Source organism: Eptatretus burgeri, chromosome 4, assembly GCF_056783735.1.
Source record: "Eptatretus burgeri isolate ZD-2024b chromosome 4, Ebu_testis_v1, whole genome shotgun sequence".
NCBI lineage: Eukaryota > Metazoa > Chordata > Myxini > Myxiniformes > Myxinidae > Eptatretus > Eptatretus burgeri.
The window spans coordinates 89423792-89442571 of NC_140964.1; the positions used below are offsets into that span (position 1 = coordinate 89423792).

General features: G+C 49.0%; 2 long non-coding RNA genes across 2 annotated transcripts in view; one reads left to right on the forward strand and one right to left on the reverse strand.

The window, feature by feature from the left end:
• Positions 1–18780, reverse strand: part of LOC147028639 (uncharacterized) — a 182242-nt gene that overhangs the window by 31026 nt on the left and 132436 nt on the right. The window contains exon 9 of the long non-coding RNA XR_015057643.1: positions 11806–11916. This is a non-coding gene — a long non-coding RNA (uncharacterized LOC147028639). The remainder of the gene's footprint in view (positions 1–11805; positions 11917–18780) is intronic.
• The window catches only part of LOC147028640 (uncharacterized), a 62972-nt gene that overhangs the window by 24221 nt on the left and 19971 nt on the right, over positions 1–18780 (forward strand). The window contains exon 2 of the long non-coding RNA XR_015057645.1: positions 11221–11341. This is a non-coding gene — a long non-coding RNA (uncharacterized LOC147028640). The remainder of the gene's footprint in view (positions 1–11220; positions 11342–18780) is intronic.

The window sequence follows — 18780 nt, forward strand, 5'->3', positions numbered from 1 at the left end:
ATATATATATATATATGTATATATATATGTATATATATATATATATATATATATATATATATATATGTATATATATATATATATATTGTTGTGGTTACCAGATTCGCAAACCACCATTCAGGTCCCTTAGGTGAGGTATCTCGGTAAGTGCATGTGTAGTTAGGCCCAAACCCGTTGTCTAGTGGGAATACATGTCATTTATACGTGCTGCGACTCTTCAGGATAGCCGTTTTTCTTTTACTATCTTTATTTTGGACCAACCGCCATGATCACAACCACAACAACAACCACCAACCACAACGCCGCTTCACCACAACCGCCACGACCTTTACCGTCACAACTCGCCACCATCGCATCACCGTCATCTCGCGCCACTCATGGGCACCGATGCTGGACTCGTGTAGGGTGCACGTTGAACAGCGTGTACAAAATCACGGATTTTCTGCTTCAAAAACGGATCAAAAACGACACACGCCCACTTTTTGCCGTCCAATCGGTGAGCGAGGGGCGAATTGGCCCCGCCCCCAGGGCGATCGATATATGCAAATTTGTGGATCAAAAAGCCTTCACGCCCACTTTTTCTCGGGCCAATGGGGAGCGAGGTGAAAGGTCAAAGGGAGGGGGTCAAAGGCGAAGTTACGGGGGGATAAAAGGACGGTGTTCGTCAGTCAGAGTGGGTCGGAGAGTCAAGAAGAGGAGAGTCGCAAACAAGAACGGGTCGGAGAGTCAGCAAAAAGGGAACGAAGAGTCAGAAGAGAGTCGCAAACAAGAACGGGTCGGAGAGTCAAGAAGAGGAGAGTCGGAAGCAGAGGGTCAAGACTTCGCGGGCGGTGGAGCTGCTCGTCGTGTGCGTTGGAGTCGGAACGGAGGGGACGGAGCTGTGGAAAGGCGGCGACACCAGACGAGGGGGTGCTCGCGCCGTGCAGGAAGCTGCACCCGAGGGAGGCCGACAGCGCGACCTGGCCGAGGTGGAGACGCTCGTCGCATATAATAAAGATCCTCTATACCCCGAGCATCAGCAACCCCCTCCTGTTTCCCCCCGCGCTGAGATAGTGCGACCAAGGGGGCCCCGTTCCCACCCCCTGCCAGGCACTGTCCACGAGGCCCGCGGGTTGCGGGGCCATCGCCGCTCCGCGTCTCATCACCAGACGGGTAGGCCCGACCCGGTCTCGGCCTCAGGCCTGCCCCATTCTTGGGGGATTTCTTTTCCCTTGGTTTTGGGTATGTGTTGTCGGCGCCGTCTGTGAAGTAGAATTGTATAAGTGTTGCCGTGTGCTCGGTAGTCGGTATTAGCTCTGCACTGTGTTTTCACTTTTATGTTTGCTTTTTGTGTAAATGGAAGTGTGTTTTCTTTTTTTTGTGTGCATTTGGTGGAATTGTATTTGTGTGCTTTCCGTGTGCCGAGAATAAATGTGCTTTATTGTTGAACTGTTTCCCGCTTCGCTTCGTCTTTTCCTTCATTGAATCCCCATCTTGCTTCACGTAAAGGGTTGGTAGTGGGCTGAATACGCCCGATAATTAATCGAACCGTCGAGGTCGACGATAACACCGCTCGGTTATTCTGATAGTACGGAACGGGTCGCTTAAGTGGCCCGTGTCCGAAGTCGACCTGCGGCGAGGTGCGATCGCCCGGTCTACCCTCCGCGTGGGTACTTAGGTAGTTCGAATTTGGCGAGCAACCCTATCCCACGCGGGGGCTGATTGGCTCGATCGCGGTGAGACCGAAAGGTCCACCCGTGACTGGTTCCCGGCGTTAGTCCGAGAGGGTCACGACTGGATTGTCCGTCCGGTGGGCGACGTGCCGCGATTCGAGTTACGTGGCCGTCGCACGCCGGCGGGCGCGAAAACCGCAACACTGGTGTCAGGAGTGGGATACAAATTCATCGCCCTCCTCGCGGCACTGGTATCGGAGAACAGGAAAACGGGCTCTCCTGTCTCTGGCTAAATTCACGGGAATCGGTCCAGGGGTGAGAGAAGCGACCCCCGATTCCCTCCAAATTACGAGCGAGCGAAATTAACCCTTCACGAGAAGCAAGATGGCGTCTCAAGGCGAGCGGGTGCCGGGTGGATTAGGTATGTGTAACAGTAATGTAGAATCCATGGCTCAGGACGAGATCACCGTGCAAGAGAAACCCGTACCAGAAGGTTGGGAAAGGCATCGATGCCGTTCATCTGGTCGGTTTTTTTATTATAACCCCACCGCTAAATGTAGTCAGTGGGAGTGGCCAGGGCAGGTGACGATACAGCACGTTATGGAACTCGTGCAGAGCATAAATGACAAACTGGATTACAGGAATGCCGAAATGAAAGAAAGGAACAACGAAATGAAGAGAAATACGCAACAAATGGAAAATAAAAAAATGGATGGAAACGCACTCGAAGCTTAAACCAAATGAAAGAAATGCGGGGTGAGATGCAGAGCATGGGCATAGGCCTGCAGGCAGGCATTATGGCAATGGCGAGGAGCGAAACGCGGACCACGGGCGAGAAAATGGCGCTGCCACGTGCTGGGACGAACGAGCTGGGGGGAGTGCAACGGCTGTCAGACCCGCGGTCGGGGCGGGCGAGAAAATAATTCGGGAGACGTGTAAGACGAGACACGAGGTAAAGAAGGTATTAGAAAAATTAAAAGAAAGCCAGGAGGAGACAGAGGAGGGATTGAAGGTCGAAACGGTGGAGTGTGAGAAAAGACTTCAAGACATGACGAAGAGAGTTGATAAGCTGGGACTGGAGGGAAAACGGAGACAGAGGAACTGGGAAGACGGGTAGAAAACCACAAGCGCAAGCCGGAAGAACAGTTCGAAGCCAAAGCAAGGTCGGAGGGTGCGGAGATGAGAAAAGAATTGGAAAAGAAAGTTTCTGAGTTACAGAAACACCAAAACAAAGAGAGGGAACTACAAAACGAACTGAGAGTGTTAAAAGAGGAAAGGAAGAGAACGGAAAATGAAACTTTAAGAAACCACACTGTACAGATCGAACAGCTGGAAGCGAAGGCCAGACTAAAGAATGAGGAACAAGAAAGAGTAATGAAGGAAGAACGAATGAGACAGGAGAAAGAAATCAGTCAGTTGAAAGAAATGACGAGATTGCAGAAGGAGGAACAAGAAAGACAGTGGAATAGAAAACTGAAAGAGTATGAATTTGAAACTGAACGACAAAAGGAAAAAAATAGGTTTGAATACGAGGAGAAAGTAAAGGAGCAAGGAATGAAGCAGGAAGGAGAAATCAGGAGATTGAAGGACACAACGAGATTGGAGAGGGAAGAACGAGAGGAACAATGGAATAGAAAACAAAAAGAACATGAATCTGAGGTTGACCAATTGGAAGAAAAGCTGAGGCTGGAGTACGAGGAGATAGACAAAGAACAGCGAATGAAACACAAACAGGAGATTAACCAAATGAAGAAAACCATGAAACTGGAGAAGGAAGGACAGGAGAGGAAACGAGGAAGAGTCGTGAGAGAACAGCGAATGAAACACAGGAAGGAAATGAGCCAATTGAAAGAAACGATGAGATTGGAAAACAAAGAGCAGGAGGAACAGTGGGAAAGAAAACAACAACTCTATGAGTGTGAAATTGAACAACCAAAACGGAGGGAGAACGAACAGCTAATGGGGCTCAGAGAGAAAGAACGACTCAGATGGGAAAGGAAAAGGAACCAGGAAGAGACAGAAAAAAGGAACCAGGAGAGAAAATGTATAGAGACACGGGAGACAGACAAAATAGAGGAAAGACAACACGATGAAGACGGGGTAAGTGACGCACACACACACACGGAGGTAGTGGAGGATAATGGGGGTGAGCTGGCGGACTGGGTGGGGACCCAGTGCGAGCAGCGGGATGGCCTCCTCCAGGAACGAGGGGAGGGAGGATGCCCCCTTGAGGCGAGTCACGACCAGGTGAGTTCGGTCGTGTTTTGCGAGGTTGAGGGGACGAGTGCTGTGGACGGGTGCACGGAGAGCTTGGGGGGTATAGAGGCCCCGGAGACCCTTGTGGGGATACGAATCCCCAGTGTAGTTGTCCCTGTGTGTGTGGTGCAAGGCGTGAGTGCGTCCCCGTGTGTGGAAGCGACCCCGTGTGTGAGTGGTGAGGCACCGTGCGTGAGTGAACGGCCGTGTGCAAGGTCGCTGTGTGCAAGGGAGACCGTGTGTGTGAGAGAGCGGTATGAGAGGGAGATGTCGGTTGGCATGCGGGAGCACGCAGCCGCGTCTCCCGGTGTGAGTTTAATGGTGTGGACTGTGTGTTTGCCGTGGACACGCAGGTGTGCGTGGGTTGAATGGAGACGACGACGGCGACAGAGGAGAGAAAGCCGGGTAGCGGCTGTAGTTGTTTCGAGGACCGTGCCGGGTTCACCCAGCAGTGAGCACGCGGTTCGTGCTGTGCAACGCACGAGACCGCCACGTGCTCGCTTGCGAGAGTGAAGTCCTGGTCCGGAAACGCACGCGGTGGATTTGCCGATCCCGCGGACGGACAAAGTTTAGGCAGGTAAATGGATTTGGACCGGACGGGTTCTCCACGCGATCGTGTGTGTTAAGCTCCAACGGGCAGGGCACATGTGTTCGCGTGGGGAACCCCTCGAGACGTGTGGCTTGTGTTTTTTTTTATATGCGCACGGTGACGTCATGGCTGCACGTGTGGTTGGAATCCGGCAGGAGGGGTATCCCGGCCGATGGTACCGTCCAAGGAGGGACGAGGAACACGTGCAGCTGCATGACGTCACGGGCAGGTGTAAAGTGCGCGAGCGCGAGTTGCCGCGCTGGTGATGCGCATGAAAAAAAAAAAAAAAAGCAAGCCTCACTTTCGGGTGTACAGGATTCCTGGGAAAGGGGTGGAAGACCCCCTTATCCTGGGCACAGGATGGAAACTAGTTAGGGGGAAGGGTTAGCTTAGTTAGACCGACTTCATGGGGCAGGGGTAAGTCCTCATGGAGTCCGTGGAATGGATTAGTTAGAGGGATTGTAGCCAGATTTAGGATGGGAAAATGGGAAATAAAATGATTTATTTGGAGACAGTGACTGACAGTGAGTGTGTAGAGGGGACGTAGTTTAGCAACGTAGTGTTAAAAGGGAACGTGCTATAGTTTAAGGGACGATGTGGGAGCACGAGTTAGTTCGGGGAAATAGTTAGAAGGATGGCAGAGTTCAGTGGTGTGTGTGTTGAAGAGTTGTGGGTTGTGAGGTGAGTACGTGTACATGTTGAGTGAGTGAGGCCAGCGGGTCTGTGTGTGTGGAGTGAATGGGGAATGCATGGTGCGATGAGTGATTGGGGGGAGGAGTGACTCCCACCCAAGGGACCCCGGGGTCAGAGTAAAGTGAGTTAGCTGGGTTAGTTAAATTGAAAAATGGAGGTCGTTTTGCTGTTGGTGGGAAAGTAGGCTCGAAACCCATTTGGAGGGGTGCAGGAGCCCTGTTGACGGGCTTGGGAGCGTGGCTGCGAAAGGTGAGTATCGCTGAGTGGGTACCCCGGGCACCAGGCTAGTCGGCCGTGGTAGGCCAAGGGCCCATGGGGGGGCCGGGATAGCGTAGTGGGCACGGGTGCGCCTGCTTGGTGCGGGGGCCCGGGGCGCCATTAGCCGCGTGGGCAGTGTTGTGGGCAAGGGTGACCCTCGGAAAGGGGCCCGGGAAGCCAACCTGCCACGTGTGCGTTTCAGGGGAGGTGCCAGGGGGGGCACTCCCCGGTGTTAGGGAGCTAGTAGGCTCGGAGGCAGTGTATTGCCCGGGGGTGCCATAGCGGGAGATTCGGCAGAGGGTCGTGCCTGCCAAAGGGAGCCACGTGTCCCAGCCAGGAGACCGTGTGAGGGCACGGAGAGAAAATTGGGGGGCGAGGCCCGAAATTGTGAGGACACCAACACAGGCGACGGGAATCTGGGTTGTTAGAACCAATAGTTTAAGCGAGAGGCGCTTGTTGAAAGCCCCGGGGTAGTTTAACAGTTAAATGGTTAGGGTAGATTAGGAAGTGTACCCCTCCGCACCATCCATCCCCTCGCTGTCGTTGTGGGCCGCTGGACCCACTTGGTGTTAAGATCGCTGAACTCTGGGGAGGCCATTCTGAGGCTTGAGTTGGGCCTCGACACAGGACGTTAGCTCTCCCTTATTCCCCTCCGGGAAGGGAACGTAGGGGTTGGGAGTAGGCTAGGTGACAGGATAGGTTAGCCGAACAAGGACGATAAAGGGGGTTAGGGAACGATTTATAGAGGGGAAGTAAAAATAAAAACAACAAAAAAATAAGTTGGGGCTAAATTGGTTTTTCACAAATTAAGGGAGTGGGTATGTACAGTGACAGGCAAAGGCGATAGGTTGGGAGGGAGACAGGTAGGTAGGTCCGAGCCCGCCCTCCAAGTGGCCAGCACCACCGCACTCCCTCCACCAACCTCCACTGAACGGCAAGAGCTGGCCAACTTCATCGGCTGGCCGTGTTTTGCTTCAAGGCGGAGGCCGGCCAACTTCATCGGCAGCTGTTGTTTTGCTGCAAGGCCTGTGCCATCGGCTGGCCGTGTTTGCTTCAAGGCCTGTGCCGGCCAGTTCATCTGCTGGCTGTTTTTCTTCAAGGCCTGTGCCGGCCAGTTCATCTGCCGGCTGTGTTTGCCTGCAGCGGCCTTCTTCTGCGGGCTGTGTTTGCCTGCTGCCTTTGCCATGCCATGCCCACTGCCCCTGTTCACCAGCCCCCGTTCAATTTTTGCTTTGCCCCCCCTGTTCATTTCCATGTGCGCCAGGATCCGCAAGGCAACAGTTTGCAAGCTGCAAGAACTGCCCTGTTGGCAGCTACAACACGGGCCTGCAGTGGCGGCCCGTGCACCGTGTTTGTGTTCATGCATCCATTCGTTGTGCTCATTGCGTGTGCCACTTGAGCTGGCACGGAGACTGCGTTTGTGCAGCCCATGCACCGTTGTGGTTCACTGAGTTCAGTTCAAAAGGGAAGGCCTTGGACTGCGTGTGAGCAGCCAGCCACGTTCCCTGTCACCTGCATTGTTTTGAGCCAGAGACTGCATGCGGGCAGCCTGGCTCCCTGCTAACTGCTTTTCTTTTGCAGAGTTCAATGATCCTGGGCCATGGTTTAGTGTAAGATTTGTAAGTTAAGGTTAAGATGTACTGTAAATATGAGTGCGCCCCCGGCATGTATGTCTTAGCGCCGGCAATTTTATTTAAGTCGTCCGTGTGAGTGAGTTTGTTTAGATAGTTACGCAGCCCTCAGGTTATTTATTTTGGGGACACGAATACCATGAATGTCGCACTCAGGGATCCGTAGGTAAAGTGTACTAGGGGAAAACTACACATGATGGCACACGAAAATTTGACGACTCGGGACGAGTCTGTAAAAAGGGAAGGGGGTAGTGTTGTGGTTACCAGATTCGCAAACCACCATTCAGGTCCCTTAGGTGAGGTATCTCGGTAAGTGCATGTGTAGTTAGGCCCAAACCCGTTGTCTAGTGGGAATACATGTCATTTATACGTGCTGCGACTCTTCAGGATAGCCGTTTTTCTTTTACTATCTTTATTTTGGACCAACCGCCATGATCACAACCACAACAACAACCACCAACCACAACGCCGCTTCACCACAACCGCCACGACCTTTACCGTCACAACTCGCCACCATCGCATCACCGTCATCTCGCGCCACTCATGGGCACCGATGCTGGACTCGTGTAGGGTGCACGTTGAACAGCGTGTACAAAATCACGGATTTTCTGCTTCAAAAACGGATCAAAAACGACACACGCCCACTTTTTGCCGTCCAATCGGTGAGCGAGGGGCGAATTGGCCCCGCCCCCAGGGCGATCGATATATGCAAATTTGTGGATCAAAAAGCCTTCACGCCCACTTTTTCTCGGGCCAATGGGGAGCGAGGTGAAAGGTCAAAGGGAGGGGGTCAAAGGCGAAGTTACGGGGGGGATAAAAGGACGGTGTTCGTCAGTCAGAGTGGGTCGGAGAGTCAAGAAGAGGAGAGTCGCAAACAAGAACGGGTCGGAGAGTCAGCAAAAAGGGAACGAAGAGTCAGAAGAGAGTCGCAAACAAGAACGGGTCGGAGAGTCAAGAAGAGGAGAGTCGGAAGCAGAGGGTCAAGACTTCGCGGGCGGTGGAGCTGCTCGTCGTGTGCGTTGGAGTCGGAACGGAGGGGACGGAGCTGTGGAAAGGCGGCGACACCAGACGAGGGGGTGCTCGCGTCGTGCAGGAAGCTGCACCCGAGGGAGGCCGACAGCGCGACCTGGCCGAGGTGGAGACGCTCGTCGCATATAATAAAGATCCTCTATACCCCGAGCATCAGCAACCCCCTCCTGTTTCCCCCCGCGCTGAGATAGTGCGACCAAGGGGGCCCCGTTCCCACCCCCTGCCAGGCACTGTCCACGAGGCCCGCGGGTTGCGGGGCCATCGCCGCTCCGCGTCTCATCACCAGACGGGTAGGCCCGACCCGGTCTCGGCCTCAGGCCTGCCCCATTCTTGGGGGATTTCTTTTCCTTGGTTTTGGGTATGTGTTGTCGGCGCCGTCTGTGAAGTAGAATTGTATAAGTGTTGCCGTGTGCTCGGTAGTCGGTATTAGCTCTGCACTGTGTTTTCACTTTTATGTTTGCTTTTTGTGTAAATGGAAGTGTGTTTTCTTTTTTTGTGTGCATTTGGTGGAATTGTACTTGTGTGCTTTCCGTGTGCCGAGACTAAGTGTGCTTTATTGTTGAACTGTTCCCCCGCTTCGCTTCGTCTTTTCCTCCATTGAATCCCCATCTTGCTTCACGTAAAGGGTTGGTAGTGGGCTGAATACGCCCGATAATTAATCGAACCGTCGAGGTCGACGATAACACCGCTCGGTTATTCTGATAGTACGGAACGGGTCGCTTAAGTGGCCCGTGTCCGAAGTCGACCTGCGGCGAGGTGCGCTCGCCCGGTCTACCCTCCGCGTGGGTACTTAGGTAGTTCGAATTTGGCGAGCAACCCTATTCCACGCGGGGCTGATTGGCTCGATCGCGGTGAGACCGAAAGGTCCACCCGTGACTGGTTCCCGGCGTTAGTCCGAGAGGGTCACGACTGGATTGTCCGTCCGGTGGGCGACGTGCCGCGATTCGAGTTACGTGGCCGGCCGCACGCCGGCGGGCGCGAAAACCGCAACAATATATATATATATATATATATATATATATATATATATATATATATATATATATATATATATATATATATATATATATATATATATACATAGGAAGGACTTTGCATGATGTTGGATGCCCAGTCAGCGACTGGCTTTGGAAGCCAGCCTGGAGATGTGGCAGATAGTGAGGCCCAAAAGCTTGAATGAAAGGACTTCTTCAAGGGGATTGTTGAGAAAGTAGATGGGAGGAGGAGTTTCCAGACGGTCCTTTCGGAGAGACATGGTGAGAGTGAGATTTGTCAGGATTGAAAGACTTGCTCCAAGTGTTTCGCCAGCTTGTGATTTTATCCAGGTCTGAAGAGAGTGAATAGGCTGCTGCTGCCAATCTGAGGGATGAGAGATGGTATGGCAGAGGGTGGAGTTATCGGCAGAGATAAAGAGGATTTTCCAGAGAGTCTGAGAGACCATTTCTGAAAACCAAAAAACAGTACAGGTCCGAGAACACTGCCTTGAAGAACTCGAGCCTGGACGGCAAGAGAAGATGAGAGAGAGAGAAAGAGAGAAAGAGAGAAAGAGAGAAAGAGAGAAAGAGAGAAAGAGAGAAAGAGAGAAAGAGAGAAAGAGAGAGAAAGAGAGAGAAAGAGAGAAAGAGAGAGAGAAAGAGAGAAAGAGAGAAAGAGAGAGAAAGAGAGAGAAAGAGAGAGAAAGAGAGAGAAAGAGAGAGAAAGAGAGAGAAAGAGAGAGAAAGAGAGAGAAAGAGAGAGAAAGAGAGAGAAAGAGAGAAAGAGAGAGAGAAAGAGAAAGAGAAAAAGAGAGAGAGAAAGAGAGAGAAAAGAGAGAGAAAAAGAGAGAGAAAAGAGAGAGAGAGAGAGAGAGAAAGAGAGAGAGAAAGAGAGAGAAAAGAGAGAGAAAGAGAGAGAGAGAGAGAGAGAGAGAGAGAGAGAGAGAGAGAGAGAGAGAGAGAGAGAGAGAGAGAGAGAAAGAGAAAGAGAAAGAGAAAGAGAAAGAGAAAGAGAAAGAGAAAGAGAAAGAGAAAGAGAAAGAGAGAGAGAGAGAGAGAGAGAGAGAGAGAGAGAGAGAGAGAGAGAGAGAGAGAGAGAGAGAGAGAGAGAGAGAGAGAGAGAGAGAGAGAGAGAGAGAGAGAGAGAGAGAGAGAGCCACGTGTTGACTGCAACAGGAGTATTATCTGGAGTACTCTCCAAGATGAGGGCATAGTATTCTGTGGTTTTGACTCCCTTGATGATGTTTGTCCTGATCCAGCTATCTCGAAGTTGTATCATTTTGTTTTGAATGGTGGGTGAGAGGTATTATATGTGACGTGGGGAACAAAAAAGGAAAAAAGTCCAAGTCTTCAAGTCCTTGGTGCTTCCAAGTCTTGCTCTGCGGAAGTGAAACTTGGACTCTGACCAGGAATCTGAGGAGACTTAATTCCTTTGGTACCAGGTCTCTTCAGAGAATCATTGGCTATCACTGGTCAGGCTTTGTGTCCAACGAGCAGTTGCTGAGAGAGACTCAAATGAGATTTGTTACCTGCATCGTCCATGAGCGTCAGCTGAGGCTGTATGGACATGTGGCTCATTTTCCTGATACTAATCCTGCTCACCAGATTCTCTCAGCGAGGGAGCCTCATGAGTAGAGGAGGTCAATGGGCCGACCATGTGCCTCGTGGTTGCAGCAGGTTGATCAGCATCTCAAGGAGATGGGGATGGACCAGGCAGGCGATGGCCAGACAGAGGCCCCGGAGTACTGGTGGAATGTGAATGCAGTGATGTGCTGCTCCGGCGCATGCTCCCATACCTGACTTGACCTGGTGGGGAACAGCTTGAATGTTCATCAAATGCTCTCTCATTATCGGATCATATTTTTTCGGCAGTTGTATCAGTTCCAGAAAATTTCCTGGGTTATTAGTCATTTAGAGTGAGAGACTCTCTCTCTCTCTACTCTCAAAAAGCGAATTTTTGGTGTGATAGCTCCATGAGACAATCAATAGAAGTAGTAGATCTACATTGTGGTTGATAGAAGGTAGTAGGTTGAAGGGTTTACCGTACAGTCCTTTTGGAGAGATAGCGAGTGTGTGGGATTTCTCAGGGATAAAAGACATATTCCAAGTGTTTGAACAGGTTGTGATTTTTTTTCAAGGTCTGAGGAGAGGGAAGAGGCTGCTGCCTGGCTTGCTGAAGGATGAGAGGTGTCATGGCAGAGGGTGGAGTCATCAGCAAAGAGATTACAGAAAAATTGAGTGATCGACTTCTTCTCGCTGGTAAAGGTTGATGACTTCATCCAGTCTGAGTGGTGTCCCATCTTATATATTATTTCCGAGTTTGTGGTTTTGTGTCGCGCTATCTTCGGCTTTGTTCTGCGCTCGAGTAACGTGATAACAGCTTACAAAGACCATATGAGGTGCATGGTACAAAAAAAAAGTAAATAAAATGGTTCTGAAACAGTGAAATCGTATTCCACTTACTGCATTAAAGTAAAATCACTACTGATACTCTGCATCAGTTCCTTTCTCAAACACACCCACCCCAACATGTCGCGCAGAGCACGGGTTATGCAAGTAAGCTGTTAAGCTTGCGTATGGGTGAATAGTCACAAGTTCAAAAAGAAGCAAGAAATGGAACATCACCAATAGGCCAATTCAGTGTTGTGTCGATGAAATAATATGATCCACTCAATGACTCGGGTGTCATAAATGGTCAGTGCCAGTGGCAGTAAGCTGCTTACCAAATGGGGTTCAATGATAGTCGTCCCTTGGTAGAAAGGAGTGAAAACCCATTGAAGGTGGAGCCGCGATGCAGCATGTTGTACGCAGCTGCTGGTGCAGAAAGCAAAATGCTGCTGGAGGAAAGGGTCAGGTCAGACATGTGGTATGACACTCTGAGTCAAGAGAGGAAATGTGTCGCTGAAGATAGGGCTGTGATGTAGTTTAACTCTAGTGAAACTCAAGTCCATGAGTCATTTCCACTGTGGTGTAAATAGTGAGCTGCCAGACAGGGAAGCATCATCACACTTGTGTTCAAGCCTTCCTTTTGGCTCATCCCCCAAGGGGGAGGTCCAAAAGCCTGATTGCAGTGTGGGGAAAAATGATTGGTTGGAAACCAGATTTTAAAAAAACATGCATCTTTTTCTGCCATTGGTTGGTAAAGTAAATGGAACAAAGTTCATAATGTAAAAGTACTAAAAAGTTGGCACCGATGAAAAGTGCACGACAAGTCACACCTCATAGATCACTTGTGACCAGAATTTGTCAACCTAGGAAGAAAGCGATCGCTCAGAAAGGTGTAAAATTGCAGCGCAAACAATGAACAGTCCCAAAGTTTCAAGTTCCAAAAAACTTGAGAAACAGCTGCCGCTGCTGGTGCTGGTTGCAAGTGAGGGGATGTAGGTGATGCATGTGCAGTGATCAGGTCATGGTCAACATAAGCAGGCTTCAACCTGTCAATGCTGACTGTCATGTTTCCCATTGCAGTTAATAATGAAAATCTTATCAGTACGGCAGAAGACTTCAAATGGTCCATCATATTGGGGGTTGGTGTGGCTTCCTCACCATGTCATGTCACACAAAAACATGAGTGCAACTCTGAATGTCTGAATTGGTCTGGGTTTTCCTGTGCTGTAGCCTGGTAAGTGTAATATTCAAGTTATTCATGTGCATCTGTAGTCTATGTACATGGTTGCTCGGACCCAAGTCGTGATTAAACTAACTAGGTATGACAAACTATCCTGGGAGCTTGAGAGTTGTGCCAACAACTAACTCAGCAGCACTGCACCCGAGGTTGGACTTAACCACAGTTTGGATATCTGGCAAGACGATAGGAAGATTTGTTCCAACTTGAATTGGCATGGGCTTTCAGAGATGCTTTCTACTGTCAATGGAATCGTTCCACGAGCGCATTAGCTGATGGGTGATAAGCTGTGGTTCAGGATCTCCTACTGCCAAGTAGATCAGACAGAGCTTGGAAAAGTGCTGATTCACACTGACGACCTTAGTCTGTAGTTATTGTTGAGGGTGTACCAAACACAGCTACCCAATGTGAGTTGAATGCTTGTGCTACAATCTCTGCTGTCTGGTGTGGTGGAAAAAAACTCAATTTCCACATGATGGATCGATCAGCATACAAAAGAGAATCTTTAATTTCAAAAGAGAAGAAGCTGATGGGATGAGGCACATTGGGGAGTAATAAGAGAGGGGACAGAGGGCAGTTGAAGATTGGAGGAGGTGGAGTGATGAGATGGAAGAGAGAGGGCAGGGGAAGGAGGGAGCTTTGCGGATGTGAGGGGGGGGAACTTTAAGAAGGGGGAGTGAGGGAGAGATTGGAGGGAGATGGGTGAGAGGGTAGAATTGAGGGAGAAAGGTGAGGGGGTAGTTTTTGAGAGAGGTGAGAGGGAAACTTGGAGGGGGAGAGTGTGAAGGTTGCTTTGAGAGGGAGGGGAGATGATGAGAGCAGGCACAGCCAAGGGGCAGGAGGGCAATGGGAGAGGTGGGGAAGAGGGGGAGGATGAGACTTGGTCATGGTATAGTGAAGAAGGGAGCGGGTAGGGGGAGGTACAAGATTTGAGGAGGTGGGAAGAGGGGTAGGAGGTGGGAAGAGGGGTAGGTAGGAGAGGAGGAAGGAGAATGTTTGTGGTGATCAGTGTACTGAGTGAGAGAGTGAGATATCTGTTAGCTTAGAATGGAGCCCACAGATGTTAGAACACCACACACGTTGGGACACCAGAGGAGGAGCTGATACTGAAACAGAAGACAGTGAAGACGTGCTAAGAGCGGAGATAGGATGAGGGGAAAGATGGGAGGGGTAAGGAAGGTTTATAACAGGTGAGGGGTGAGGATGAGGTAAATTTAATAAGTTGGGATGAATTGGCGCTGAAGTTGGAAAAATAAATGATCATTGATGGAACGCGAAAATTCATTACAAACTGGGATTTAAAAATTTTTAAAGTCAGAGATGCGATTAAAGACATGACGTGAAGGATGCAATAAAGGAGAATTAAGAGAATGGAGAAAAGAGAAGTTGCAACAATTGGACTTGTAGACACGGGATGAAGGAAAGGTCGATTTGAAAACAGTCTTTTGAAGAAGAAAAAGAGGAGTGAATTATGATACAATACCGAGAACCACACGTGTGAAAGAGGAAGTTGAAACAGTTTAAGAGACCTTTGTTTTTTTATTTTTTTTGTGATAAAGATTAGGTAAGATTAGGTAAAGGAAAGGTTGAAGAAAAAAACCATGAAAGTGTATGGTGAATGTGGATCAGCAAAAGTGGAAGGAAGATGGGAGGTCGGCAGAATAAGGAGGAAGAAGAGTCGGTCCAGGAAGTCATGTGGTTGTGTGGGTTTTCAGTTGAGGAGGGAAAAGGTTTTTTGTTGTTGTATTTTTTTAATTTATTTTAAGACATGAAGCAGAGGGTGTAGTTGGAAGGGATAAAAAGAGGGTGGAGGGAAAAGTGGAGAAAATAAGAACGGATAGTAATAAGGAGAAAATACAAATAAACACGATCATACACAGACAGGAAGATGAGTCGACCTCAGGGAAACCCGATATGACAAGACCGACGAAAACTCAGCAAATAGTACAAATCTTGAAACAAAAACGTACTAAGAACACACAGTAAACATGGCGGGAACAAAATAAACAGTCAAAACGTGACAAACAACGACCAGAAACTTATCTTTGAAAAAGTCAGCAGAGACCCCTGAGAGAACCAACTATCGACTCAAAAACTGGAACCGGAAGTGATAAGATACTCTCCCGCCACTGCCTTGCAATGCTTAACCCTTCACAACTGTCGCTTCCTTGCCACCATCAAGTCCAATTCTGTTCTATGCTGCACACTCCTATATGTAATCTTTTGACTTTCCCGCTTTTAAAAGAACTAGTATGGGCCCGTAGAGGCAGGCCCGTAGGTGCGTGCCCATAGGTGAGTGCCAGTATGTGCAGCCCTCTCTCGCCCCCTCTCTCTCGCCCCCCCCACTCTCATCCCCCCTCTCTCGCCCCCACCTCTCTCCCCCTCTCTTGAATTGTGATGCCCCCTCTCTCTCACCCCCTCTCTCCCTCCCCTCTCTTGGCCCCTCCTCCTCTCCCCCTCCTCCCTCACCCTCTCTCTGTAAATGTATTCACAAATGTATTCACAAAAAATAAATAAATAAACATTAATTGTGACATCATTCGTGACATCATAGCACCGTGTCTCGTCATTGGTGGACAGATAAATGGCCGTAACTTGGGAACCGCTTATCCAATTAATATCAAACCTTGAAAAGGCACATCCGCGGGTCCCCAGCAATATTCCTGGCAAGTTTCAATCAGATCGGACCGTCAATCGTGCAAATAAATAAATAAATAAACATTTATTGTGACGCCATTCGTGATGTCATTGCACCGTGTCTTGTCATTGGTCGACAGATAAATGGCCGTAACTTGGGAACCGCTCGTCCGATTGACATCAAACCTCGAAAAGGCACATCTGCGGGGCCCCGGCAATATTCCTGGCAAGTTTCAATCCGATCGGACCGGCGGTCGTCGAGAAACTGCGGTCGCAGACAAACAGACACACACACACACACACATTGCTGGAATTATAGATAGATGAACCAGCTTTGGCCATCACATTCCTCACCACCAGCTCCCCAAGCTCTCGACCCTCTCTATTCCTTGTTCCCCACCCAAATTTACCAACACATTCCTCTTCACCCAGCTCCACCACTCTCACGTTGAAGTCCCCTGCAATGCACAGCATCATCTCCAGCTCAACCATTCCCATCATCTTCTCAAGTGCATCACTGACTTCTTGCTTCACTGCCCCAGCCCATTTGTGGCCCAAATACCAACATAACACACACCATTTGCCTCTGTATCACCACCAATGCTTAACTATCTGTCCCTCCCATCTTCCACTCTGACCACCTGCTTGCTGATCTCTTCCGATCCTATTATTCCCATGCCATTACTACTTCCATCCTCACCCACATGCAACATCTCGTATCCTCCTACCAACCTCCTCACCCTGTCCCCTTGCCATCTGGTCTCCTGCACACACACACACACACATACCACTTCCAAACTCCTTCTCTGCATCATCTCCACCACTTTGACCCCTCTACCTCCCCACCCCTCATTGATGTGACATTCAAACTACCAAGCCAGACCTCACTTCTGAATCACTGCCCACCTGACAGAGTAAAATCATCTTGAATAATTTGGGATGTGCAAGTCATCAATCAGCAGCACTACCCTGGCTGGCCTTCTGGACCTCAAGACTGCTGTCCCCATTACACACGTGTGCACACACACACACACACACACACACACACACACACACACACACACACACACACACACACACACACACACACACACACACACGCACACACCTTTCACCATTCACCAACCCCTTGTTCTCATTTTCACCCTTAACACTCAACTCCACTCCCCCACCTAATTAATTTCTCCCTCACCTGACTCGCTCCTCCCTCACCAAAGTTAAAAAAAAAACTTTTTTTTTCAGTAAACACAGTCAATCACACAGTCAATGCTTTTAATACTCCATTCTCGCCCCTCAGTTCGACCATTGACCAGAAGTTTCAGTTTGACCCTCGAGGTCGAAACTTGAGATCAGAAGTTCGACCCTTGACTCCCTCAAGCTCATCCTTGTTTTCCTCGCACAATATTCCTTCTCTCCCACATGCAATCCTCCTTGTTCAGACTCTCTGCCAAGCCTCATGCTCTCAGACTCAAAGTCCGCCAGTTCCCTGCAAAGCAGGGCCGACCCAAGAGGAAAAAACTGAGCTGAGTCCACAGGCTGAAGGACGAAATGCAACCCAATCCACCAAACTGCTCGACCTCACAGCGGGCCGAACCATGTCCACAGACACAAGGACAAAACGCAGTTCGCCTCGCCAAAGTGCTCCACCTCACCGTGGGCTGAGCTGTGTACACAGGACGAAGGAGGAAAGACATCCCGCCCCACCGAACCGCTCAACCTCACCGTGGGCTGAGCCATGACCACAGGCCCGACAATGAAACGCAGCGCAATCAACTGAACTAGTCCACCTCACTGTGGGCCAAGCCATGTCCACAGTTACAAAGACAAAACACAGCCCACCCTGCCGAACCGCTCCACTTCACAGTGGGCCAAACTGTGCCCACAGGCACAATGATGAAACACAGCTCAATCCATCGAACTAGTCCACCTCACTGTGGGCCGAGCTGTGTCCACAAGCTGAAGGATGAAATGCAGCCCAATCCAGAGAACCGCTCCACCTCACCGCGGGCCGAGCCGTGTCCATAGGCCGAAGGACGAAATGCAGCCCAAACCGCCGATCTGCATTGTATTATTTCAAACACTTCTGGTAACTACGTAATTCGTTTAATTACTAAAGTGGTGTATAAACGGTGTAAATATAGCCTCAAAAAGTAAATTTCTCAGGTGAAAGTGGAACTTAATATGTATATCAAAGGTAGGCATAAAAGCAGAGGTAGATATAAATGTGGTTTACATTGTGTGCATAGAATGTACATTAAACACTCAAAAGATTAAAGAGATGAATTTTTACGAAAGGAAATCCAAACCTCAGTTATGTTGAAGTGTTGATATTGAGACTGTTCACTCCTATAAGAATTTAGGTATAATCATTGATGATAATAATCTATCATGGTCAGAACACTAAATGGCTGGTTTGCAAAGACAATAGTACCTACACTTTATTTGACAACTGGAATAATTCTATGTTGATAAAACGATTATGAGGTTTTTCGGAACACACAGTTGCTAAGTAGCCGTATGGTTCAGAGACATTTTTATGGTTCGGTAACTGAGAGTGCTATCTTCTCTGGTTTGGTGGTGTTAAAAAATGTGATTTGGTAAAACTGCAGAGAGTAGCAAAACAGACCGGAAAGATCCTCCTTTCTCATGAAGGAGTTTTAACGAAAGCTAAATCCATTATGTAAAACAGTATCCACCCACTACGTACATTTTATGAACAGAAGAGGTCTGGTAGGGGTTAAGAGTTTTGATGTACAGAACCAGTAGATAAAAAAAAAAAATTCATTTGTACCGTTTTCTGTTCATGTTTTTAATGAAACTCGGTCATATTAATTGGGTCAGTGGGTGGTGGTGGCGATAAGGTAGTTGTCTGTTGAATTGTTCTCTTTCTACAATTTTGATAGTTTATTAGTTTCGTAGTGGTTTCTTGTACTATTCATTATTGCTATTGTTTTTGTCATTATTTATAATTTTAATTAAATTTGGAAATGGATTGTACAAAATTTTGTTTTTCCCTGACATTGTGAGCTTTGTAAGCCTGGTGTTGGCTTAGTGGTTAGGGTGGCGGCTTGGGATCCCAGGGTCCTGAGTTCAAGCCCCGTTGGCTGCTGAATTAACACCAGGGGGTTGACTCAGCCTGTCATCCTTCCGAGGTCGGCGAAATGAGTACCAGTGTACTGGTCCCGGTGTATGCCCCGGTTAGAATAGGTGTACCATATCCCTGTGTGTCGTAAGAGGCGACCAGGGTTGGCGTCAGGAAGGGCATCGGGCCATAAAAAAAACATTGCCTCAAGAAAAAGCCAAACCCCTGCACAGCAAGGAAAAATGGCTGTAAAAACGGTCATTATTTTTATTATTGTGAGCTTTATGAGCATTGTTTGATAGTGCAATTTTCCATTTTTTTGGACAAATAAATTCCATTTCATTTGATTTCATA